This window comes from Symphalangus syndactylus, chromosome 2 (assembly GCF_028878055.3).
Source record: "Symphalangus syndactylus isolate Jambi chromosome 2, NHGRI_mSymSyn1-v2.1_pri, whole genome shotgun sequence".
Classification (NCBI taxonomy): domain Eukaryota; kingdom Metazoa; phylum Chordata; class Mammalia; order Primates; family Hylobatidae; genus Symphalangus; species Symphalangus syndactylus.
The window spans coordinates 50183955-50210914 of record NC_072424.2 but is presented as its reverse complement, the minus strand read 5'-3'; the positions used below and the strand labels follow the sequence as shown (position 1 = coordinate 50210914).

General features: G+C 37.4%; 1 protein-coding gene and 1 long non-coding RNA gene across 10 annotated transcripts in view; both read left to right on the top strand.

Annotated features, from left to right (window-relative positions):
• The window catches only part of LOC134735425 (uncharacterized), a 70796-nt gene extending 44085 nt beyond the window's left edge, over positions 1–26711 (top strand). Inside the window, exon 2 of the long non-coding RNA XR_010118527.1 lies at positions 596–26711. This is a non-coding gene — a long non-coding RNA (uncharacterized lncRNA). The remainder of the gene's footprint in view (positions 1–595) is intronic.
• Positions 1–26960, top strand: part of KCNQ5 (potassium voltage-gated channel subfamily Q member 5) — a 616433-nt gene that overhangs the window by 159463 nt on the left and 430010 nt on the right. The window lies entirely within an intron of this gene.

Here is a 26960-nt window from a genome sequence, read left to right as displayed (position 1 = left end):
AATGTAAAATGGTGCAGTAATTTTGGAAAACAGTCAAACAGGCTGGCAGCTTCTCAAAGGCTTAAATTTAATGTTACCATATGAGCCAGCAATTCCGCTAATAGACATATATCCAAGAGAAATGAAAACATGTCCACACAAAAACTTGAACATTAATGTTCATAGAAGCATTATTCTATAATAGCCTAAAAGTGGAAATGCCCCCAAATGTCCATCAACTAATGAATGGATAAATAAAATGTGGTGTGAGAGGTGGGGATGTGTCAGAGATAGTTAAGAGGAATTGGGCAGTGACTACCAAAAGGTACAGGATTTCTTTTAGAGGGAGCCGTCAGCTGAAACCTAATAAGAGGTTGAATACAAGGAGACCAGATGACTGACTATTGAGTTTGGTGGTCTGGAAACAATTGGTGGAGAGCCTTCTTGGTGGAGTTGAGGAGGGAAGTTGAACTGGAATGGATGGAGGAGAGAAAAGGTGAGGAAGGGAAGATAATTTCTGATAGCTTCTTCAAGAAATTTTGCTTTGAAGACAAACAGAAGATGGGACAGGAAATGGGTTAAAGTTGACTTTTGTTATTTATTTTCTTTGTTTTAGAGCAGCTTTGCTTTTTGATGTGACTGTTGTAGTACAGAAAGAGAAATTGATGGTACAAATGGGAGATAGAGGATAATTACTGAAGTCTCTGAGAGAGAATGAGGTCCACATGGAAAATGGATGAACCTTAGATAGAGATGGGGCCCTTCACTCAACGTAATTGGAGGAAAGTGGAAGACTGAGTAGGTAAAAATAAGTGGCCCCAGTTATCATATCACAATCTACTTCATGAGAATTAATGAGCTTCTTTATAGTTACCTTATTTTTAAAACCACTGTGTGTGTGTGTGTGCACGCGCGTGCATTAATGTATTAAATTTATTTTCATTGTAAAACCCAATTTTTGTTTCCCTTTCATCATGTCCCAATCTGGGCTCATCCAACATGGTTTACATTTAAAAATATTTCACGGCCCACTTCACAATTGGAGCTATCTGTAAGGCTTTAGCCAACAATTCTTGCAATGGAGGAGAGGGAAGCATTTCATCATGTGGAAAAATAGCCACTCTGCAAATAGTGAGTCTCCCAATCTTTGGCCCTAGCCCGGAAGTTCCCAAGTACTCTCCTTTCCTCAAATACTTTGCTTTTCCTATTTCCACGTATGCAATGATCAGAAAAGGATAAGCCTCCAGAAGAGAACAGAGTTAAATAATTTTGACTTTAAAACAGAAATATCATGCCATGCCAATACATGAATAGAGAACAAATGCATATATATTGTTTGGTTCATCTTTTCAAAAGGAATTTTGAATTTTTGAAAGTAATGTGGGAATCAAATCAGTGATATAATGTTTAATGCTATATGCATAATAAAAATACATACTTTTAAGGTAACATCTATGTTTGGATTGTTTGATAGAATAAAGTATCAAAATAAATGTAAGCATGACCAAATACAAAATCATAGACACATCATAAAATACGAGGACTATCTGTATTTTTCAATCCTTAGAATCATCTGGTGGAGTTTCTAAAATAAAATATCAATGTCTGAGCTCCACCCTAGACCAATTAAATCAGAATATCTGGAGGGGTACCTGAGCAGAGATTTTTTTTTTGTTTTTAAAGCTCTGTAGCTGATTCCATGTGCAGCCAGGGTTGAGAAACTTTGGGCTGATTATTGACAATTTCCTGTAGAAATGCATAGAACTACCTCATAAGCTTGAGTTCTGGACATTGCAGACTGCCTGCTACTGACATACGGAAGGAAAAAAAAAAAACACTAAAATGCAATTCTACACCTTCTGAAACTTCTTATTTCATAGCTTTGTCTGAAAACAAAGCTTTGTATAAAGGACAAGAAGTTAAAATGTTGGGCTTTTCTCTTGGTTTGTTTCAAGATGGGGAAGTAGAATAAAAAGTTCATCAGGCTTTGGAGATGCAAAGAACTCAACAGCTGTTAATTTGATTGAAGTGGGAAGTCAGCCAGAATAAGAACTATTTTTAGGCAGCGTGTTGACAGGTGTTTTACCTTCTCTCACACCCTCCTGGACAGGGCTTGCCTAGAGTAGATCTGAGTTTTAAAACTTTCAATAAAAGAAACAGAAGCCTGTAAAAACAGAGTCCACAGCAAGTAAGCCCTCTCTACACCATCTCAAGCAACAGGTTGAGAAAGCTTAAATGGGAGATATGGTTTTAAAATGGATTTTAATGGCTCGTTTGACTGAAATTTATTTTAGGGAGAAATGGATTCTAGAAAATATTGGCAGTTATATCAGGTGAAATTATTTTGTTGTCAATAATCCAAAAATGAGAGCAATGGGAAGAGAGGAAAGAGACAAAGGCCAAGTAGGTCTAGCTCTTGAGATGATGGACATGATACCTCAGTAAGCATTGGGAAACATCTCACATATTCTGCTTTTGTGTTAAAGATGATAAAGCATTGGTAGATGATTGTGAGATGTTTCAGTGATGGCTTGACAAGTAAATTTATTTCAGGGGTTTGACAAGAATAAAATGTAATGGAACAAAATATTATAATCTTTGAAACATACAAAATACAACGACGGTAAATATTATAATCTGCAGAACAATCAGTTTTGTTTTTAAAAACAGAGTCTGTAAGATGACCTGAATCACACATTTATAAATCAAAAATATTTAGTATGAAATCATTAATTATTTCAAGGAGAAAGGAAACGTTATTCGTATATGTGTTCCGATTTTATTTTCCATACTTTTAGAGTGCTGTATTGCCTATGGACTTTAAATATTTAAATTCCTAGTCTGTTATTAATACTAATTTAGTATTTGCATGTGAATATCATTTTAGTTTTATCATTTTCAGTTGTAGCTGAAAAGCTAAAACTACTTAAGGATTCCATTGTGTATACAATCATTAGTAATATTAGCCCCTAAAAGTTTTATCAAAGTAAATATACCACTACAGAAAAGATTCTTTCATTTATTTATTCATCCACAAACTTTTACTGCTCACTAATGTATGAAGCTCTATATTGGCTTTCACATTTAGAGAGAAATATGAAATTCTCTCAGCCCTCCAGGGACCCTCAATCTAGAAGGGGGAAGGGAGCGGGGAATTATAACCAAAGAATGCCAATAAATTTGGTGCACTGAAAGAAGTTGTTGCACATATAGTGAAGGAGCAGATAAAGGAGTGGGCAGCCTTCTGGAGGGTGAGTGGGGATGAAAGTGAGAGAAACAGGTTTGCTGCGTGCATGCAGATTTAACTGTGGCCAGGCAGAGGGGAATGGGTGGGTGTGGGGCAGACAGTGACAACAGCAGTTCTCAAAAAGTAAGTATGCATTTAAGGCTCAGACAAGATGGAAGGGTATCCATTTATTCCAACTTATGAAAATAACAGTAAGTGCTGTACCCATTAACTCGTCATTTAGAATTAGGTGTATCTCCTAATGCTGTCCCTCCCCCCTCCCCCCACCCCACAACAGTCACCGGAGTATGATGTTCCCCTTCCTGTGTCCATGTGTTCTCATTGTTCAATTCCCACCTATGAGTGAGAACATGTGGTGTTTGGTTTTTTTGTCCTTGCGATAGTTTACTGAGAATGATGGTTTCCAATTTCATCCATGTCCCTACAAAGGACATGAACTCATCATTTTTTATGGCTGCATAGATACATATGTAACAAACCTGCACATTGTGCACATGTACCCTAAACCTTAAAGTATAATAATAAAAAAAATTAAAAAAATAAATAAAATAAAAAGAAAATAACAGTAAGTATATCTTGACTTAAATTAAACTTAATTTTTTGAATGAAGGACTTGAAGAATGGGAGGATGTTCAACCTATTAGGCAACTAGAGTATTTTTCAGCAATTTAAAAGCCAATAGTGTACAAGGATTCCCTTTTCTCCACACCAACACTTGTTATTTCTTGTCTTTTTGATAATAGCCATTCCAGCAGATGTGAAGTTATAGTGGTTTTGCTTTGCATTTCCCTGCTGATTAGTGATGTAGAGCACCTTTTCATATTTAGGTGCTCTTCCCACACACACAATAAAGGGTAACTATGTGAGATGATGCATATGTTAAGACATTTGAATATAGTAACCATTTCAATGTGTGTGTGTGTGTGTGTGTGTGTATAAACATCATGTTCTATACCTTAAATATATGCAATAAAAATGGCTTCTGATGGTAATGTTATTTGTAAGTAGGAACTTTTTTTCAGGCCTCATTAAAACAAGACTTCTGTGATTTCGATAAGAGATTTATGTAGTAGCTCCTGTGAGTTGAAAAGCTAGGGAGATAGGTACAAGGAACTAGAGGATGGGATCTATGGTTGGGGTATTTACGTATAGGGAACAAGGACCTCGTGAAGCCCTAGACTATTATATGCAAAAAGCATGCTTTTGTTTATTTCTCTGGGGAGATAGTCTGTAGTTTTCAGTAAATTCTAACATGATTCATAACCCTAAAAAGTTGATTTTTTCCTTAAGAACTTTATATATTTTATGATACCGACTTTTCACTGAGTATCTTTATTATTTTGAGTTTGTGAAAAATATTGCACTATGAAATTTAGCCCTAAATTGACAAATTCTCTATCTTGACTTACATTTTCTCTAGTGCACTTACAATTTTAAGGATATTATATATCTTTTAAAATACTTACACAGAGAATACATCAATGCAAAAGATCACATACGAAATTTCAATGTAGACATGAACTTATAATCAACCATTGCAATAGCCTCTAATAGCCCATTTTATGACAGAGTGCCATGAGGAAACTCTTAAAGCTAACTGTTGAAAAGAATGATAATGAACAAATTTTAGAGAGTGGACAGCAGGTTATAATATTTATATATAACTCATTATAAATTGTCAAGTGGCTTTATACACTAAGAAGAGAAATTTATTTTTTATTCTGGTAAAATAAATAGCGTCAGAGAAGTGAAAATAAAAACAGGTATTTTGACAATATTAACACGTGTTAACCTTGTGAAATGGCCATCCTTTACCAGCCTCCATCTGGGGTTGTTCTAATGAGATAATGTAGGGAAAGTGCTATGCATCTAACATGTCAACCAAAGCTAACTCAAAATCCACTAAATCCCACAAGATGTATTGAAGGGCTGTTCAGCATTCCTACTTGCTCAACCTGTCAATTGTTGCTTGTTGGATAAGAAAACAACATTACTTTTAAAACATGTCACTGAACTGCAATGTTCAGAAAAAATAACAGCACCACCCTTTCTCACTTGCAAACATTGAAAAATGTTGAACTACAGCTTTTTCCTAAGAACTCTGAAGCTACCAAAGAGCTTCTATTGAAGGGATAATGTCTGCACACCTACCACACCTGAATTGCAGTAGTTCTTTATAGATCTCTAACAGGAAATTTTAAAATTAAACTATATTGTTAAGGACATCTTTTGTTTCCATGTCACGGATAATCTAGATTTTAGCTTATCAGTGTTGCCCTTTATAAAACACTATATTGAATATATCAATAAACAAAAGGATCTGGAACTAGAAATACCATTGGACCCAGCAATCCCATTACTGGGTCAAATTACTGGGTATATACCCAAAGGATTATAAATCATTCTACTATAAAGACAGATGCACACATATGTTTATTGCAGCACTATTTACAATAGCAAAGACATGGAACCAACCCAAATGCCCATCAGCAATAGACTGGATAAAGAAAATGTGGCACATATACACCATGGAATACTATGCAGCCATTAAAAAGGATGAGTTCATGCCCTGTGCAAGGACATGGATGAAGCAGGAAACTATCATTCTCAACAAACTTGTTCTCACTCATAAATGGGAGTTGAGCAATGAGAACACATGGACACAGGGAGGGGAACATCACACACCAGGGCCTGTCAGGGAGTGGGAAGCTAGGGGAGGGATAGCATTAGGAGAAATACCTAATGCAGATGATGGGTTGATGGATGCAGCAAACCACCATGGCATGTGTATACCTGTGTAAGAAACTTACATGTTCTGCACATGTATCCCAGAACTTAAAGTACAATTTAAAAAATAAATAAACAAAGGTAATATTATATAGATACTATTCACTGGTCTAAATGTTTTTAAAAGTCAAATTTATATTTAGTTTGAAGCATTCTTTTCATACCTGAAAAAATATTTTTTAATGGATATATTTTTTTGACTTCCCTAACAATTAAAATATTTGGCAAAATCAATATCAAACTTTCTAAAATGTGTATGGAAAAGTAAAGGACAGCTAATGTCTTCAGATGGATTTATATTACAAAATATAAGACCTATTATAGAACCGTAGCATTTAAGACAGTGTAGTATTCGTGAGAGGTTAGATAGCAATAAATCAATGGAACAGAATAGAGAGTCCAGAAGCAGACCCATGCTTACTGGTCATCTTATTTATGACAAAGATGACACTGTGGTGCAGTGGGAAAATATTTTTTTCCCCAGCAAGAACTGCAAGGTCAATTGGATAGCCTTGTGGAAAAAAAAATGAATCTTGACTCTTTCATCACAATATACACAAAAATCAATTCTCGATGAATTGCAAATCTAGGTGTAAAGGTTAAAAACAAAATCTTCTAAAATAGGGGTTGCAAACTTTTCTTGAAGTGCCCGATGTTAAATATTTCAGGCTTTGCATATCCTACAGTCTCTGTTGCAATTATTCAACTCTCTTCCGTGGTAGCACAAAATAAGTCATAAACAATATATGAGCAGATGAGCCTGTCTGAGCTCCAGTAAAACTTTATTTATAAAAACAGGTGACAGGCTGGATTTGGATTGCAGGCTATAGTTTTCCAATCCCTTTTCTAGAACATATTTTTGAAGCTCAAGTAAGCAAAGATTTCTTAAACTAAAACAAAGGGTAGTAACCAAAAAATAAAATGTGCTATATTAGATTACATTAACATTTTAAAATGTGTTTATCAAAAGACACTGTTAAGATTATGAAAAGGCAATCCACACAGTGAAAGAAGATATTCATAATATATATATTCAACAAAGAATTTATATCCAGTATATAAACACACACACACACACACACACACACACACACACACACTCTACAGATTAATAAGAACAAAGACAATCCAACAGCAAAAAAGAACAAGAAATTATGAAAGTTTCACAAAAGATAATATCAAATGGTCAATAAACATGAAAAGGTTCTCGGCTTAATTAGTTATCAGTAAAATAAATAAAATGTCAATGACATATTTCTATGTATCCACAGATGAAAAAGATTGGCAATTCCAAATGTTGTCAAGGATGCAGAACAAATGGGACTTGTACTCTGCTGGTGACTGTGTCAATGGGTACAACTCCTTTGGAAAACTGCATTATCTACTTGAGGTGATCATAGGTGTCCTATGATCTAACAATTTCATTCTTTGGTAGCAACACAAATGTGTCCATATGTTCATGAAAAGACATATACCTGAATGTCCATAGTGACACTATCCATATTGTCACAACCTGGGAACGATCCAACGCACAGCAACAGGAGGAAACATAAATACACGTGTTATATTCACACTAGGAATAGCATACAGCAGTGGGAATGACCTACAACTATACATATGGAAAAACACTGTGATATATTTACATAATATGCATTCATACCACACAGCAATAAGAATAATCAACAACATGGATGAATGTCACCTCACCTCCACCTCCCCCAAAAAATATTGAGTGAAAGAAGCCAGAAGCAAATGAACACACTTTGTCCCTTTCCCTGTGTTATGTTTATCTTGTTCTCCTTTTATTTCTATTTAATGTAAATTTGGTGTTTCAAAAATAACCCACAATTCATAAGCCTATACTGATACAAATAAGTGATTGAATAAATTGATCAATGAGGGAGAAGAGACACATTTGCCATGCAGAAGAACTCCAAATTTATGTAGATAACCCCCATGGAGCTGGAACATACCTCTGCCTTTTAAGGGCAGGCTGCACATAGCGACTTCCACAATATGGCCAGGAGGGGAGAAAAATAACTTCACAGTGGAGAAGGCTGGCAAACGTTACCTCAGCCAGGTGATTGCGGTCGACATCATCACTCATAAGTCATGTTGACGATATGCAGCCTTGGCATGATGTGATGAGAATGGCACTTTACATCTGTGGTCTTCCTCCCCAAAACCCATAACCCCAGTCCCATCATGATAACATCAGACATGCCCACATTGAGGGACATTCCACAAAATAGCTCATCTGTACTCCTCAAAACTGTCAAGGTCATCCAAAACAAGGAAAGCCTGAGAACTTGTCAGAGCCAAGAATATCCTAGGAGACACGAAATCTAAATGTAGTGCAGTATCCTGGATGGGATCCTAGAACAGAAAAAATGATATGAGGTAAAAACTAAGGAAACCTGAATAAAGTATGGACTTTAATAATGTACCAATATTGCTTCATTAATTATGACACAGGTACCCTACTAATGTAATATGTTAGCAATAGGGAAAACTTGGTACAGGATGTACTAGAACTTTCTGTACTATCTTTGCAAGTTTTCTGTAAATCTAAAATTATTCCAAAATTAAAAGTATATTTAAAATAATAAACAATTCATATAGTAGGCACTGTGTTACACTGCAACTGGGAAGCGTGCTCTCCAATGTCAAGTTATTAACAATAACAGAATATATAGGTAGAAAACAAGGAATAGTTGCATAACCCAATAGCCATTTATAATGTAGTAATTATTCTTTGTTTTTTCTACAAATTTAAATAGATTTCTGGTCATTAAACTTTATGAATGTGAATTACTTCTGTTTACTCCAACACATTAAGGTAGGAGCTTTATGAACAATTACTTAGAGATATTTTAAGTTCAACTTTTTATATATCAAACTTCATGCAGAAGAGATGAATGATGAAATAGGGAATTTTTATGTTAGTAATTATGGACTATTAAAAATTAACTTTCACTCCATTACACTCTTTCAACAAATATAATAGAAGCATCATAGAATGTTGGAACTGAAAGGGACATTTAAGAGATTAGTTCAGCTCCTTAACTTCACATGAAATAACCGTGTGCCAGAGAATTTGAGACTTGCCCAAGGTCATAATAAATTTGTGGGCGAGCTGGAATTCACTTATTCAGTTGAGTGAGCATTTACAGAGTATTTATTATGTTTCAAGCACTGTGATAGGTGCAAGAGATATAAAAATTAGTGAGAACTTATCCTTCAGGTGGAGGAGGCAGGGACAGGGAGAGGCAGAAAAATAAATAGATGAATACAGTATAATGTGGAAACAAGCCAGCAGACATGAGGACAGGGTGCCATGAAATGAAGGAACAGGTTCATTTGATACAACTCAGGCGTCACCTGAGCCTTTGGAAGATGGGTGGGATTTACACTGGTGAGGAGGCCAGGAACAGACATTCCAAGCAAAGCAGATCACATGAGCCAGAGGTAAAAGGGGGAAAGGGAAATAATGTGTTGTGAAGAGCTCCATCCAGCTTCTTCCAGGAACTGCAGAATAGTGTAAGCAGGGAGCTGGGATGGATGAAACCAAAAATGCTAGATCCTGGAGAGGATTTTGTACCATTTAACGAGCTAAGTCTTTATCATGTAAGAAATAGAAAGTTATTGTAAGGTTTTGAATTTTAGTTTGGCCACTCAGATGGCTTAGTGGAAGTTAGATTCGAGAAGGACAAGACATTACTGGAAACCCTATCAAAGAGGTTACTATAGCACTCAAAGGACGGATGGTAAACAGTTGGTTTAGAAAAGTGGTGATAAATATGCAGCAGGGGAGGTGGAGTCAATAAATATTTAAGAAAAATGATTTGCGATTAGTTGGATGGGGGTGGGGTAAGTGGGGTGGGTGGATGAAGGTGTTGGCCGAGGAGTCTTGAGCTAGACTCCTAGTCTACACCACAGATCTTTGGAACTTCAGATCACAAGAAGCACACATTAGCCCCGAGCTACGTTTACACATTTTTCCACCTCCACCCTAGGAAGCAGCTCTGAATATCAGCAAGCGAAACAGTTTTTGATAAGCATTTAAACAACAACAACAAAACTCATATCCTTTTGGTCTTATTCTAGGTCAAAAGGTACCTTCTTGTCCTACACACATATAATCAAGAGAAACCACAGAGGTGATTCTTTGAAGAGCCAAGAGAATTTGCTTCCAAGGCTTTTGTCTTTACTCCTAGGCTACAGAACCTGCCCTAAATTTCAGGTATACCCCATAGAGGCCATCACCTTGAATCTCTGCCCCGATACACCCTCCATTAGGCTTTGACTGTGGGTGATTGTGCTGCCTATAAAAGAGAATGTATGAAGAGGATCAAGAGAAAATATAATGAGTTCACCTTTAAAAAAGCTAAACTTCAAATGCCTGTAGAATATTCAGTTAGAGAAAATCAATTGGCAGTAGGATAATCAACTCTGAAACTCAAGGAAGGCATACAATTTGAAAATCAAAGGTCATGGTAGGAGAAAAACATGAAAGTGGATGCCATTTTTCAAGGAGAGTCTCTAGCATAAGTGGAAAAGTGGAAAGAATGTCAGGCCAAAGATGAAGGTCACAGGATCACCAGCACTTGAAGTACAGCTCTCCAGTAGAAAATTCAATGAAGAATTAATAAGTTTTAGAAATCTATTGCATAATATGATGACTACAGTAACATAAGCATGTACTGTATACAGGCCAGGTACAGTGGCTCACGCCTCTAATCCCAGTACTTTGGGAAGTGGAGACGGGCAGATCACTTGAGCTCAGGAGTTTGAGACCTGCTTGGGTAACATGACAAAACCCCATCTCTACCAAAAAATACAAAAATTAGCCGGGCATGGTGGCACTTACCTGTGGTTCCAGCTACTCAGGAAGCTGAGGTTGGGGGGGTCGCTTGGCCTCCAGAGGAGGAGACTGCAATGAGCAGAGATCACGCCACTGCACTCCAGCCTGGGAGACAGAGCAAGACCCTGTCACAGAAGAAAAAAAATATATATATACTGTATACTTGAAAACTGCTAAAAGAATAGATTTTAAATATTCCCACCACAAAAAAAAGATAACTATGTGAGGTGATAGATATGTTAATTAGCTTGACTGTGGTAATAATTTCACAATGTGTATGTATATGAAAACATCATGTTGTACAGTGTAAATAAACACAATTTGTATTTGTCAATTCAACCTCAATAAAACTGGAGAAAAATATTTTTAAAAAAATCAACAGCACAGTCAGAAATGTATCAGAGAAACTAGAAGAGAGTTGTATCCCAGAGCACAGAAGTTCAAATAGTTTTCAAAATAAAGTGATCAATTGTATTGAATATAGAAGAAGTGCCACTATAAATAGCTTTTGTAAAGATATTCATTAAATTTGGCAATGAAGAGGACAAAGGTAACTTTAGTGAAGTGATTTCACTGTAGTGCTTGTCTTTAGTTGCAGTGAGGTGGATTGATGAGTATGTGAGTGAAGAAGTTGAGACTGCTTTTCCAGACTGTTCTTTGAAAGTATGGATGAAATTGGAAGGAGAAAGGCAAGAAAACATTTAGGAGCAGAGTCATGGGAGATTCTTGATCTTGTCTGTTTGATTTGGGATGAGATGCTTAGTATATTTGTAGGCTACAGGGAAGGATGCACCCTAGAAAGCTGGTGTCGACAAGAGAGGGCATTATGAGGCAGAGTCCTGGAGGAAGAAGGGGAGGCCCAGGCCAGTGTCATAGGCACACAGAATGGGGGCTGGCATTCAACAGTCACAGAATGATAGGAATATTTCTTTTTCAGACCCAGAAAGGAAGGAAGCAAGCCATCATAAATGAATATGTAGACAAGTTTGTGAGAATGTGTGTATGTCTCTCAGAGAGAGTCGTGGGACAGAAGGGAGTTGAAAGAGATCATACTTGACTGTTATTTATTTACTTATTCATTTTTTTTCCTAGGAAGAGGTAAGGTAATCTGCTGAGAATAAGGTTAGGTGGAGTTCTAGGAGAGCAGTGAGTATTTGGATGAAGACTGAGGAGAGTAGGCAAAGGAATTACTGAGGAAAAAAAATAAGAAGATTAAACTAAGCAGGAGGGTTCTTTTGGCATTTTGTTTTTTGTTTTGAGATGGGGTGTGATTTTGTTACCCAGGCTGGAGTGCAGTGGCACAAGAATGGCTCACTACAGCTTGGACCTCCCAGGCTCAAGGGATACTACAACCTCGGCTTCCCTAGTAGCTGGGACCACAGGCACAAGCCACCATGCCCAGCTAATTTAATTTTCTCTGTGTGTGTGTGTGTGTGTGTGTGTGTGTAAAGACGGGGTCTCCTTCTATTGCCCAGGCTGGTCTCAAACTCCTAGGTTCAAGCTGTCCTCCCAGCTTGGCATCCCAAAGTGCTGGGATTACAGGCATGAGCCACCATGCTGAGCCAAGAGTGGGAGATTCTTAATTGGGATCAGCAACAATCTATAGTCTTGCATAATTTTTCAGTTGTACTCAACTACCACTATTTAGTTAAAAGCATTTATTAAGTATTCTTTACTATGTACTTGGCATTATGCATTGCAAACATTACCACAAACCACAGTAGGTAGGTACATTTATTACCCCAATTTACAGGTTAAGTAACTTCTCCAAGTTTGCACAGCTGGTAAAAAGGCAGAACAGAGGCCTGTCCGACTCCAAACCATATGTTATTTTCCATATGTTATACGTCCTCCCAAGGAGTTGGAGCTTTAAGAATTGATAAGACATTTTGCTTAGCCTGAGGAAACTCCTAATGCACAAGAGAAGATATGCCAATAAATAATAACAAGCAAATGTGAGGGATTGATATGCTCAAAGAGCAGAGAACAGGAGCCCATCATTCTGATGAAAGCTTCAGGGAAGCCTCAGCAGGCTGGCACCTGAGCACTGACTAGGTCTGAGTTTATATTCACCAGGTGGACAAGGAGTCTGGAGCATCCCAGACTTGGGGACTGTATGAGCAAGGACAAGGAGGTGTGAGAAGGCATCCCAGTTTTGCTCAGTGCATCTGGGACATAGAGTGAATGTTGAGTGAGGAGTGGAAGACTTGGGGGGAGATATGAGATCAGATAATAAGGGGTATTGTATCTACTGAGAACTTTATCTGGTAATCAACTGGATAACATGTAAGGTTTTAAATAAGAATGATACTAGATTTGAGTTTCGCAAACATGATCATTTTGGTAACAGGCAGGGTGGAATATAGAATAGGGAGATCAATAATTATAATAATTATAAGCTGTCACTTACTCTGGATCAGGCACTATGTAAGTGATTTTCGTAGATTCAGCAATTTAATCATAGAAAAGAAAGAACTAGCCCCAGGTTTCTAGCTCTGAGGCCAGTGTTCTTTCCACTGTTTTCTTATTTTTCATAGTTTTCTGTTTATAGCTGAACGTAAATCTTCTGACACTAATAATCATTCAAATAGTGTCTCTACCTAAATTCATGTCTATGCAGAATCTCAGAATGTGATCTTATTTGGAAACAGAGTCTTTGTGGATGTAATTAGTTGTAACGGGAGGTTGCTATGAGAGTGGGCCCTAAATCCCATGACTGGTATCCTTGTGAGAAGAGAGGACACACAGAAAGGAATATGAAGGCCCAGACAGAGATTGGGATGATGCAGCCACAAGCCAGAGAATGCCAAGGATTGCCAGGACCCACCAGAAGCTAGGAAGGGGCAAGGAAGAATTTGTCCCTGGAGTCTTCAGAGGGAGCATGGCTTTGGTGACACCTTAATTTGGGGCTTTTAGCCTCCATAATTGTGAAAGAATAGATTTGTTGTCTTAAGCCACCAACTTTGTGGTGGTTATGGCAGCCCTAGGAAACTAATACACCTTTCTTGTTATATTTCCAGCTAGGGACATATTCTTATATGTTTATAACTGTGTGGATTTTGAGGGAGAAATCACTCACAGTTGATGATCTCATGGGCCTGCTATCTTTGTCTTTATTGCATTTCACTGTCATTTGCCTGATAGATTAATCTCATTTGGATTTCCTGGGGGCAAATCTTGTTTTATCTTCATGTTGATATTGCTGCCCATACTCTTAAGTATTTTGGGTTACAAAAGCAGAATTGTCTTTTAACACTAGCCTGTCAGTAACATGAAGACCTACTTTATAACCAAAACAATTTCTGTGCTTGAAAAAAAGTATTATATAAAAGTGCTCAAGCCTGCTTTCAGCTTGACTTTTGCACTGACCTAGGGGTTGACAGAGTCTACTTTCATTCAAGACTGGAAATATCAGGAGCTGTTTGCAAAGTACATGATAAGCCAGTTAAGCAGTTGAACACAAAGGGAGTCTTTTTATATCTTATTTGAAACCTGAGTTTTGACAACATAGAACTGTAAAATTTTAGAGCTAGCCAAATAGAATTGACATGCAATGAATAGGAGTTAAAATCATTTTTTTTAAATTTTGACCAAAACAATAGTATTGACTTTAACCCTACATCATTTGTCACTTTTGCTGCCAACCATTTTCTTGTTGACATGTCACTTACATTTGTTACCTACTTCACAAATACTCCTGGGATTGGTTCTCCTTACAATTCATTTTTCATAGAGGAAAGCTGGACATAAATGCATTTGAGGTTTTCTAGGGTTACCTATTCAGACTCTTCAGTCACAGAGACAATCTTATGCACCCTCTCTCTCTCTCTCTCTCTCTCTCCCACAAGAGCTTTCAGGTACATCTTGATGATAAAGAGAGAGACATGATGACTTGAGCAGTTCTATGCAGAGCATCTTCTCCACACCCTATACCATGGTCCCACACAGTGCAGTTCATTTCATGCTTCCCCATGAATGAGAGTATTGTAAGTTGTATGTGCATGAAGAAATAAATGATTATCCCATTCTCTAGAAACACAAATGCAGTATCACAAAGCATGCACCATTTTCCTCTTAAAATTCCTTCCTGAAAAGTGTTTATGGTTGTTGTTTTGATGAATTAATCATATTAGGACACAACGCAGATCATAAGGTCAGTGATGAAGAAACTCGTAACATTCAAGTTTCAATGGAAATGTTTCCTGCTCAGAAAGTCCCCTTGTCCCTCTGTGTCTCCTAACCCCCATTTTATTTGATCATAACACCAGGTTTTAACATAATACCTGGTTTTCTTATTTATTAATGTATTCATTGGCCTCTTGTCTGTCGAGACTCGTAGGCTCTTATGTGCCTCATCACTGCGTTATCTACAGAGCCTAGAATGGTTCCTGTTGCTAATCAAATGTTTTTCAATGAATGAATCAATGACTACGGCTAGATATCCCAGGAATTATAAGGAGTAAGAATTCAGAGAAAGAAGGAGTAGTGGAAGCTGTAGGTAACTGAAGACAGGTTTTTTAGAAGAGTAGTAGAAGCAGGGACTCTGGTAGAGGACCTAGAGCGAAAATCTTTGGTAATGTTGGGAAGGAGTTAGCTTCATCTTCAGAGACAAAGGAAAGAGGCATTCAGAGGATGGGCACAAAACAGTTATGGGAGAGGATGAAAGGGCATTTCCTAGAGTTGTGTCCTTCAGGCAGCTGTAGAGAGAGATGGTGGAGGGGGTTATGTAAGCTGAACACTCTCAAAGCTGACCTATAAAATATACAAAGTAAATTGGACTCTCAGTAAAGGAAATTGCCCAATTCCTAAGCACCATTTTCAGAGGCTTCACAATAAGAGTATTCATTCTGAAATCCTACATTTGCATGTATATACATACTCCATGGAAAATGGCCTTATAATATAGTAATGATGTGCAATGCAGTAACATGCTGGAAAAAAAATAGTGTAGACTTTGAAATGAAGTAACTAAATCACAATATGCAAGACATATTCAAGCAAATATTCAAATAAAGTTACCTGTCAGTGGGATGTGTCTTTGCCTGTTCTCTCTACCTGTGATTCCACATGGCTTTATATAGGAAACAAGAGAGGCTTATTTCACCCAAAATATCCTAGGTATTTTTTATCCTCGATATTTACAGATAAAGAAATTATAGAAAGAAGGCAGAGCATATCATTGTGTTGAAAGAAAAGTAAGGAACTCTAGTTATATCAACATTACCCAATGTCACCTGGTTACATTAAAAAGTTCTGAATAAACAGCTCGAGGGGAAAAAGACATTTTCCTTTTCTGAGTTAATATGTCTCTGTGCTGTAGTCTGGGCATCTTTTCAACTTTCCTTTGTTGACTTGGCTGTTTTTGGATTGGAGGCTTCTTTTTCTTATCTGTGTGGAGGAATGCTTTTCTAACTAGAGCCTGATGATTTTGCTGAGATGACAAGGCTTGTGTGGGTTTACCACAGAACACAAAAGGCCGTGTAGCCCAAAAAGAACTGAAATATGTTCTCTAATACCCAAGGGCTTACCAAATGTGGAGGTAACATTCACATTCCAACATGAGGAGCTGCCTCACCACCTCTCCTGGCTCTATACCTCTGGTGGCAATCTCACCCTTCCTCGAATCCTCAACCCTTCTGGCCAAGGGTCTGGGCACACATTCAGCCAAGTGCTGTGATGGACAGTCTTTCCTTTGGAGAGAGCACGATCAAGATGTGAAGGAGCTGCATGTGTTACTGACTGTGCTTCCAAACCACCACTGCTGTTAAGGGCATTGCATTTCTCCTATATATAAAACCTTCCCTAGATTCCAAACTTGATGAGTCAAGACCTGATAGAGAGAAGAGAAGAGAGAGAGCAGAGAGAACAAGATAAGTGGATGAAAGATGTAAGAGAAGCACAGTCATTGGGAGATTTCTGCTGTGGAGGGGAGAAGACTTTTATTATAATAATATTATAAACAATAGTTACTCTATGAGGTAATGTTGTATTCACTGCAAGTAATAGAAAATTGGACTGACAGTAGCTTAATGAGGTCAGGATTTATTTTCCCCACACAATATAAAATCTGAAGGAAGTCAGGCCTCCACAGTGTCATGCAGGACTGGGGTTCTGTCTGGCCTACTTTCCTCAATGTGTCATCCTCACGTTCGTCCTCTCATGGTCACAAGATGGTTGCTGCACCTCCAACCTGCATTCCAGTCAAGTGGCAAAGTGACCAAGAGGCTACTAGCAAGGCTTTTCCTTTTTATGGGAAAAGATCTTCGAGGAATTCCTACCCATGTCCCTTTGGCCGGAACTGAGTCATGTGGTAACCCTTATGTGCAGGAGAGTCTCAGAGCTTGGGAATTCACTATTGTAGCCTCCGTGGTAGAGATTACCCCAGAAGAGAGAAAGTGATGGTAATGGATTCTGGATTAACCATTATGAGTCAAGCCCAAATTATCACATAATCAAAGGAAAATAATACATCTAAGCACCAAACTACAAAAAGCTAAACAGCAGTTAAAAAATGATCAAAGATTATGCAGCCAGAGGCAACAACATCAGCCAATAAAGATAACACCAACCAAAAGCAATCGACCAACACTAAAGTGCTTTAGACTTGCTTGGCTTTCACTTAGCATCTCATGAAGTATTTCTTCTCTTATATCATTGAAGACAAATAGAAAAAGAATATTTTAGAATTAACACAGAGCATTTTTTCTCCTGGGATGTTAGAGGAACACATGCCCGCCTGAGTCTCCCTGGCACTGTGACTATGCTCCTTTTGGTCTGGGGCAAAGCTTCTAGTAGCAAAGGTTGGAGACACCATGGAGCTGGGATTGTAACTGGAAAACATGACAAGGATAGGAAGTTAGTCAAGAACAGGAGCAGGGGTCAGGCACAGTGGCTCACACCTGTAATCCCAGCACTTTGGGAGGTCAAGGCGGGTGGATCGCCTGAGGTCAGGAGTTCGAGACCAGCCTGGCCAACATAGTGATACCCCGTCTCTACTAAAAATACAAAAAATTAGCTTGGCCTGGTGGTGGGCGCCTGTAATCCCAGATACTCGGGAGGCTGACTCAGGAGAATCGCTTGAACCTGGGAGGTGGAGGTTGCAGTGAGCCAAGATCGCACCATTGCACTCCAGCCTGGGCAACAAGAGTGAAACTCCGTCTCAAAAAAAAAACAAAAACAAACAAACACAAAACAAAACAAAAAAAGAACAGTAGCAGGAAAGAATTTGTGTATTTTTCTCATTTGTCCTTCCTCTCTGGCACCTGATTAACATTTAGCCTTCAAGTTGAAGCTAAATCATCACCACCTGCTTGGAGTCTGTTGTACCTCCTGGGTGCACACATCACAGAGTTACATCCATTCCTGCAGTAAACAATTACTTAGAAGCCACCATGTTCCAAATTCTGCCATAAACCCTGGGTTTAGGACAGTTCAACCTCTGCTGTCTAGAGTAGCACTACCCAAGAGACATATAATAGGAGCCCCATAGGTAATTTAAAGTTTTCTGTTATTTACATTTAAAAAGGAACAGGTAAAATTAATTTTAATAATAGATTTGATTTAAACCAGTATATGCAAAATATTACTATTTTGACACAATTGTTATGACATATAAAAATTATTAGTGAGATATGTTATACTCTTTTTTTCATACTGCCTCCAAAATCCAGTGTGTATTTTAACACAGCACACCTCAATTTGAACCAACCACATTTCAAGTGGTCAGTAGCCACATGGGTGAGTGGCTGCTATGTTAGACGACCTTGCTGTAGAGCTTCCAGACTATAAATAATGATTTATTATAAAACGTGCTTAAATTCTTTGTAGATTCTGGATATTAGCCCTTCGTCAGAAGGATAGATTGCAAAAATTTGTAACAAAACTGCATGTTCTACACATGTACCCCAGAACTTAAAGTAAAATAAATAAATAAATAAATAAACATGCTAACTATGCCTAATAAATGTCTAATTTATACTGCTCATATCATGTGGTAATGGGGAAGCAGTCTCCTGAGGAAAGGCAGTGGCTTCTCTAGTCAACTCTCCAAATGAAGTAATTTGTCTCAGTGATTTCTCCATTACCCAGAGTCTAGATCTCAGCCACATGGGTTTAGAAAAACTTGATTTATTCAAAGTCCTAAAGTTTATTTACTTCCCGATGCTGGCTTCTCACAACAGAATTCTGAGAGACCGGTGTATTAGAAATGAGAATTCTGGTTCATTTGTGATGAAACATGTCTGTGCATTTGTATTATCTCCACAGACCAGGGTTTGGCTACCCTGACCTGTGAGACAAATGCAGCCCCCCACATGTTTTTGTACAGCCACAAACTCACAGTGGTTTTTGCATTTTTACATTTAAAATGAAAGAAGTCAAAAGAAGAATAAAATTTTTTGATAGGTGAAAATTGTGCAAAATTCAAATGTTATTGTCTATAAATAAAGTTTTACTGGAACACAGCCATACTCATTCATTGAAGTATTATCTATAACTGCTTTTGTGCTACGATAGCAAAGTTGAATAGTTACAACAGAGACCATATGGCCCACAAAGCCTAAGATATTTACTATCTTGCCCATTGCAGAAAATGTTTGCCAAACCCATGTTATGTATGTGAATCACTTGAGGAGCTTTAGAGATGTACAAATATTCAGCACTACCCTCAAGTAATTCAGATTTAATTAGTCTCTGGTGAGGCCTAAGTATCAGTATTAAAAAAAAAAAAAAATCGAATGCTGTAGCCAATCTATGTAGGAAGCCAAAGTAACCAGAAGGTTGTGTGGAAATCATGGATGCAGAACAAAGAAAATCAAGAAAGTAACTTGAGTACCCATCCTCCCAGTCCATGCCTGTCAGCATACAGGCCACTTGAGTCAGCATACCAAGGCACATTCTTCTGAGTCAGCGCTCATCCCTGTTCCTATTCACCTCTGTGACCTTGATGTTCCTATGTTTCCAAACTTAACCAGCTCCTCTGTTGATTGGCACATTCTTCCTGTGCATTCACCAGTTAATCCTGCCTTATCAGCCTGAGGGCCAATCTGTCTCTCTAACATGATTTTGTTTATGTCTGTTCTGAGTCACTATGCGCTGCTTTAATAGGTTTCTTAAGACCAATCTGATTTTCATGTTTTGTTGTTTTCCAAAATGTTTCCTGGTTGCCTCAGTGCCCGTGCCTTAGACAACTTACATTCCAATTGCTGCTTTTCTTGGGTATCTTTGCATCTCCAGCCTGACATCAACCAGTCACTGAAGTGTTTGGTGGATGGGCTCATTGGTAGCTGAATAAGTGAATGGATGACTGGGTGGGGAAGAAAAGTTGGAAAAAAATACAGGAGGAATTTTGTAGACTATATATTGTGAATATAGTGAATTTTAATGCTATAGAGCTTACAGACTATAAATAATGATTTATTATAAAATGTGCTAACAAACCAGAATATCCAGATTCAAATCCTGACTCTGCTACTTTCCCTGGAAAGCCCTATGGGAAGATCCCTTTGCCTTTATTAATAAGACTTTGGATATCTGTAAGATGGGAAGAGTAACACATACTTCACAGAATAGTATGGGGATGACATCAAATACAGTAGCACCTACTGTAATGCCTGACTTATAATAGCTTCTAAATAAAAAGTTTCCTTCTTCTCCCTTCTGTTTAGCTAAGGCTTCCTTTCACACTTAAAAGGCCTGAATTGTTTATAGTTAAAAATAGTTTGCTGTCTTATTTATTATACTATACAGCGGATAGCAATATTATTAAAAAGAACTTGGTAAAAATATTTTATTGTTTGAACAAATAATTTATAACAAATTTTCAAATAATTCTAGATTCTATAATTCTATATTAACCTTATAGTTTGATGCCATGGTTCTAATAATGGAATTTTTACAGTAACAATATCATATACCTATTCATTTGTAGTCCATGTCTTTTTTTGTATAAGGCAAAATTTTATTTTTTCTTCAAAGGCTTTTTAAGTTTTAAGGTAGGATATTACTTCATTTGAACCCATGTCTTATATTTTATATCCTTAGGAAAAACATGAGCCATCCTAAAAAACTTGTCCTTTCTTATTTGTTGGTTTCTGAATAGCTGTAGATATTGAAGGATTAAAAGTTTTCGACCCTAGCTTCACATTAGAAATCCCAGAGGAGATACTTTTAACCTTTAAATACCAATGCCAAGCCCCAGGCCAAACCATACTTTCTGATGGTGGAGCCAAAGGCATTATCTGTTTTCAGTCTTCCAGATGATACCAATGTGTAGCCAAAGTTGGGAGCTACTAATCTAAACCCACCCTCTATGGTTTTTGTTCGTGTGTGTGTGTGTGTTGAGACACAGTCTTGCTCTGTCACCTAGGATGGAGTGCAGTGGCACAATCTTGGCTCACTGCAACCTCTGCCTCTAGGTTCAAGGGATTCTTGTGCCTCAGCCTCCTGAGTAGCTGAGATCGCAGGCGCCTGCCACCACACCTGGCTAATCCACCCTCTATGTTTAACATATGAGACGAAATGAAGTACAGAGGTGAAACGATTGGCCCAAAGCCCTTCAGCTTAACTGAAACTGAAACTCAGGTGTTCTACCTCAGACCAGTGTTTCAGGCTAATCCTAAACGAAGAATTTTAGGACATACAGTTTTCTTGATGCATACAAAAACTTCACTGTAAGGAATATTTTTTAAGTTAATTTAAATATAACTTATATAGAGAAAGGAAATATAACTTGTTATAGAAAGTATCAGTGATAGAAGAATTAAAGTGTATGCTAAATTCATTTTTAAGTTCAATTAAGTATACTTCATGTATTAGATGTGGTGACTTATTCATCGTTAGGTCTGTTTTGTGAGGTAGACATTATCATTTATAAACTTCATATATTTTAAATGAGGAAACTGATACACAAAGAGATCAATAGACTTGCATTAGGTCACACAGCTGATGAGTGGCAAAGTCAGGAAAGGAACTCAAAACATAGGACACTTAGTCCCACCTTTCTTTTCCCTTCCTAAAAATAGAACCCTATATTTGTACAATATAATTTTTGTTTTGTTTTCCTTTTGGAGGCCGAGTGGAAAGGACCTCTTGGATAGGAGTGCTGAACAAAATGCACTTACGTTTCACAAAGGACCATTTTATAATTAACTTGGATGGGGCCCAGTGCGAGAGAACAGAAGAATAGTGTTGAGATGAGGGGATCCTGCAGCGTCCAAATAGAATTAGAACTAGACGCCACTTGTCAAGATAAATGTTTGACAAAACGGGCATGTCTCTCCAGAATTCATTAAAATGTTGTTTTAAATATTAACAATTTCTTAAAGCAATGCTATTGATGCTTAAGAAGTTATACTAACAAGTTTTTCTTTATTCTTCCTTGGTCTAGTTCTTTTGTGCTCTATAGAATGACTGTAATCAAAAATAAGCTCCCAAAGTAGTGAAAGTTTCTCAATATAAATGATAAGGTCAGTAAGGCCCAGAGAAGCCACATCCAACATCACTTGAGCTAGAATGCAATGAAGATTAATTTAGTAGCTAATTCAATTTGACATCAAGTTGAGCTACAGATTAAATATAGAAAAATAGCCAGGCACAGAAAGACAAACTTCACATGTTCTCACTTATTTGTAGGGACTAAAAATTAAAACAATTGTACTCATGGAGATAGAGAATGAAAGGATAGTTACCAGAGGCTGGAAAGGGTAATGATGGGTGCTGTTTTTCCCAGAGAAGTGGGGATGGTTAATGGGTACAAAAAATCATTAGAAATAATGAATAAGACCTAGTGTTTGTTAGTACAACAGGGTGACTATAGCAAAAAAAATTTAATGGTACATTTAAAAATAACTAAAATAACATGATCAGATAGTTTGTAACACAAAGAATAAATGCTTAAGGGGATGGATATCCCCTAAATAAATAGATATAGAAAAAACTTGGATAAATGTTTCTATTAGGGAAAAATAAAGTTTTTTTTAATTCTTTTAAGGACATTAAAAGAATAAAGTACACAGTATTAAACTTGAAGATAAAAAACAGAGTTTTTAGGTCCAAAGAATTATATTCAGTGTTTGTTTATTCAACAAAGGGTTTTTGTTTGTTTGTTTTTTGTTTTGTTTTGTTTGTTTTTAGTATGTGCCAGAAATTGTCCTGGGTCTGGAGGTAACAATGGCACACATGGGGGGAAATCATCAATAAACAGTCAATAAGTCAATAAACAAGATCATTGCATCTTTGTAAGTGCTCTGAAGAAAATAAACAGGATGTGGTCTTGAAAAGTGGATGAGAATGGCTTCTTCCATAGAGAAGCTGCGAGGGCCTCTCAGGAGAAGCAGCATTTGAGGTGAGATCTGAAGGCTGAGAAAGAGCCAGCCACAGGATGAGCTAAATGCCTGAGACAGCAGCTGTGCATATGAGAGCAATAGAAAAGAGGCCGAAGTGTGCTGTAATGTATGTCCATGTACTCACACATGCATATCCACTCATGTGTGTGCATATGTGCACTGAATGATGACAAAATGTGAACATCAGCTAGACTAGTATCCAGAAATCGGGATAGGTAAATCCCTTGACATCATATTTTGAAGTGTTCTAACTCCCTTTTCTCCTACCCAATGCCCTCCCCTTCACCCCAAGCACACACATGGAACTTGGAAAAACATTAAAAATATTGACTTCCAGAAAGGTACATTACATCTTTATCTCTAGTTTAGGATGTCATATCAAATGACTCCTGCCTATGCTTGGTTGGTGGATGACTTTTGTAAATTCAACTATTTGGAAACCACTAGTTTTCAAAGGACTAATGTGCAGCAGAAGAAAATGTCTAAGCCTGTTTTGTGCTGCCGTCACAGAATACTTGAGACTGGGTGACGTATAAAGAACAGAAATTTATTGTTTCACAGTTGTGAAAGCTGTGGAGCCCAAGATTGAAGGACCATGTCTAGTGAGGGCTTTCTTTCTCTGTCATAATATGTTGGAAGGCGTCACGTACCAAGAGAGCCCACAGGAGAGATGGAAGGGGCTGAACTCATCCTTCATAAGGATGCCACTTCTCTGATAATAGCATTAATCCATGTGAGGGCAGAGCCCCTATGACCTAATCAACTCCTAAGGTGCTGCTGTCAACACTATTGCGTTGGAGATTAAGTTTTCAACACATGAACTTTGAGGGACACAATCAAGCCATAGCAGCCGGCCACTATATTTTCATGGAAAGAAAACATATTGAGACTCCCACAAAGTAAACTTCTTTGGCTGCCATGAGTGTAAAATCTTGATTTGAGCTTCATTTCATAGCCATGGTGGCAAATCAAATTGTTAAATATATTTGTGAGTCTGTAATTATGGAGAAAGTCATTGTCTCATAATATATTTCAAAAATGTTTAAGTATTTGTTTGTTTTCTTCTTTATTCAGTGTCTCATAGTCTTTCTCTTTTACCATGCCCATTTATTTCTTGACATCACCATTAATGAACCTTCCCAACATGGTTTTAAATTCAAGCTTCTTGTTTTTTCTGCTTTAGTAGGATCTTGCCATACCATTCTCTTGCCCTTCGAAGCACAATAAAGCCAATAGTAGAGACATGCTCTTGTGTCAGCATTTTGGAATCAATATTTTCATAGCTGTTTTACAGGTAAATCAGCTCTTGGATAAAGTGGAGCTTTAAGAAAGTCTGGCCTTTAAAATGACTATATTCCGGTAATCACAAAGTCATAAAACAGAGCATTTCAGTGATGATGGGTCATGTTTTTTCAGTCTTAATTTAGAATTTTTTTCAACTGACTTTGAGTTGCTGTTACAATTCAACCTGCCTCTGGTGTTTTATATGCCTTAAAACTTGTTGCTACTGTGTAATAACCAGGAGAGCGTAGCTACAGGGTTCCAATTACTTTGGCAAAGGAGCTTTATTACATTGTCTCCAACTAAGCATGTAATTAATGTCTCTATTTCAAGGCTATTTCAACGAATTCAAAACCCAGAATCTATCCATACATATTTAGGGATGCATGGGAACACTTGTGATGTCTTCATTGCAGCAGACAGTAATACCAGAGGAATTTTTGGAAGAATATGGAATACTTTGTCATGGGTTGCAAATATTTTAAAGATGTGGTTTGAAATTAAACATGTTGTTCTAAAAAGTCTCCATGGAAATAGAATATAATAGAATTACCCACCTCCTGGGAGAGTTTTTTTATGGGTGAGACGTTTTCAGTTTGTTACAACGTCTGAACAGGCATTATATGGCAAGAGAGCACATAGGAGATAAATATCTGTCTACAGTGCGTAGGGCATTTGCACCTTGAGTATCCTGCTGGACAGTTATGTAGGTAAAAAGTCTGTTTATAATCATCTGAACTTAAGCTTATCTCCATTTTGCAAATAAACACAAAGTATTTTTGCACAATCTTAATGCTCATTGAATTTTGCACGAATGCAGCTACCATATACATGAAGAGAATATTGTGGTTAGTTTTGTTCGGAACTTTACCAAGAATTGGTCACCATTTCAAAAAAAAATCACGCCATTGATGGCAGCACAGCTTGTGGCATTTGAGTTGCCAATAAAGCATGCCCATATTATTATACATTTGCAGCGGTTGCAGTTGCGAGGATTCTGCATTTAGGTGCCACCATCCAACAATTTAATTATATTTTGTAATCAAGCAGATCATGCCCAAACATTTACCTATAGAAATATATTTTTGTCATGAATTCCTCTTCTTATGTTTCCCCTTATATTATGGGGGAGTTGGCATTTTGTGTTTAGGCAAATTATTTTATTAATTTCTTTTCAGAATATTAGAAGGACATTTAATTATATTATCAAAGGAGAGTTAGGTGAGATAAGATCAAGAGCAATTCTGAAATACATCACTCCTCCAAGAAAAAGGGGGAAGTGGTGCATGTGCACACATGTGCCCTTCAATGCAAAGAAAGAAGCAGGAAACGGAGATGGGAGAATTGGCCTTGATTGCAGCTCTTATTGAGTGTCAGGCCCTGTGCCCAGCATTTCAAATGCATGATCTCATTTTTTGTGCACAGTGCTGAGAAATGCCATGTGTGCTTTGAATCCTGTAGCCCCAGTGCCACATTGGGAGCTGACTGCTTGACATTTGGAGATCAGAGAACGAGAGGAAATGAGTATATGAATATTCTTGACATTGCTGGAGTGTTAGAATTATTTAAAAGTTCTATTAAGTAAGTGACAGTCTCAGAGCCTGATTTATGGTAGTTAATGAAATTTTCACAAAGAAGTATTATCATAAAATTCAAAAAAAATCATAGTAGCTGCGCACACAAATTCACATGCATATGAATGTCAGTGCACGTTGGTGCATTCATGCTTCCTATTTATAGTTTTCGGGACACATCCGAAAGTGATAAATGAACATTGAAATGCTACACATATGTTTATATCCACTTTTAGCTATGGGGTTGTCTCAAAATGTGGTATCTCCACTGAGCCAAATCCCAGGCATTTAGAAAGTACGAAAAATTTAAAACTTTAAAGTGAACCAAAGAGTAGAGAGGAAAAAAAAAAAAAAAAAAAACCCTAAAACTGAGAGATATGGTAATCATAAACCTGGCACCAAATTACTTTTTAAAGTACAGTATGAAAAATGAAATGTGTCAGAATTGGTTACTAATACTTCTTTGTTGGCTAATTGTCATTTTTAAAGACTGATAAAAGAGGACCTTTCTGATACACAGACAGCGCCATGGCATTTTTAAGCCCTGAGGATAATTTTACTATATATAACATTTCAGGGGTGCAAATGTAAACATTGTAATTTCAGATAAGGGACAGATTGCTTTCTTTTAAAAATGCCCAGGTAAAGCTAAAGGTTAGCACTTAATGAGGGGGTGTGTGTCTGTTCATCTCTTTTTTTATTGACCCGAATATTGCTGTAAGAAGAAATAAAACAAAGCAAAAGTTCAGAGGCGAGTGTACCTGTGCTGAAACGATGGCGTTTTGCAACCACTGCAATAAAATGAAAATGACTAGAATTTTGAAAACCTTTTTCTTAAGTTTCATTTGGTTGCAAGTTGCAGAAACCCAAATAGAACTGATTTA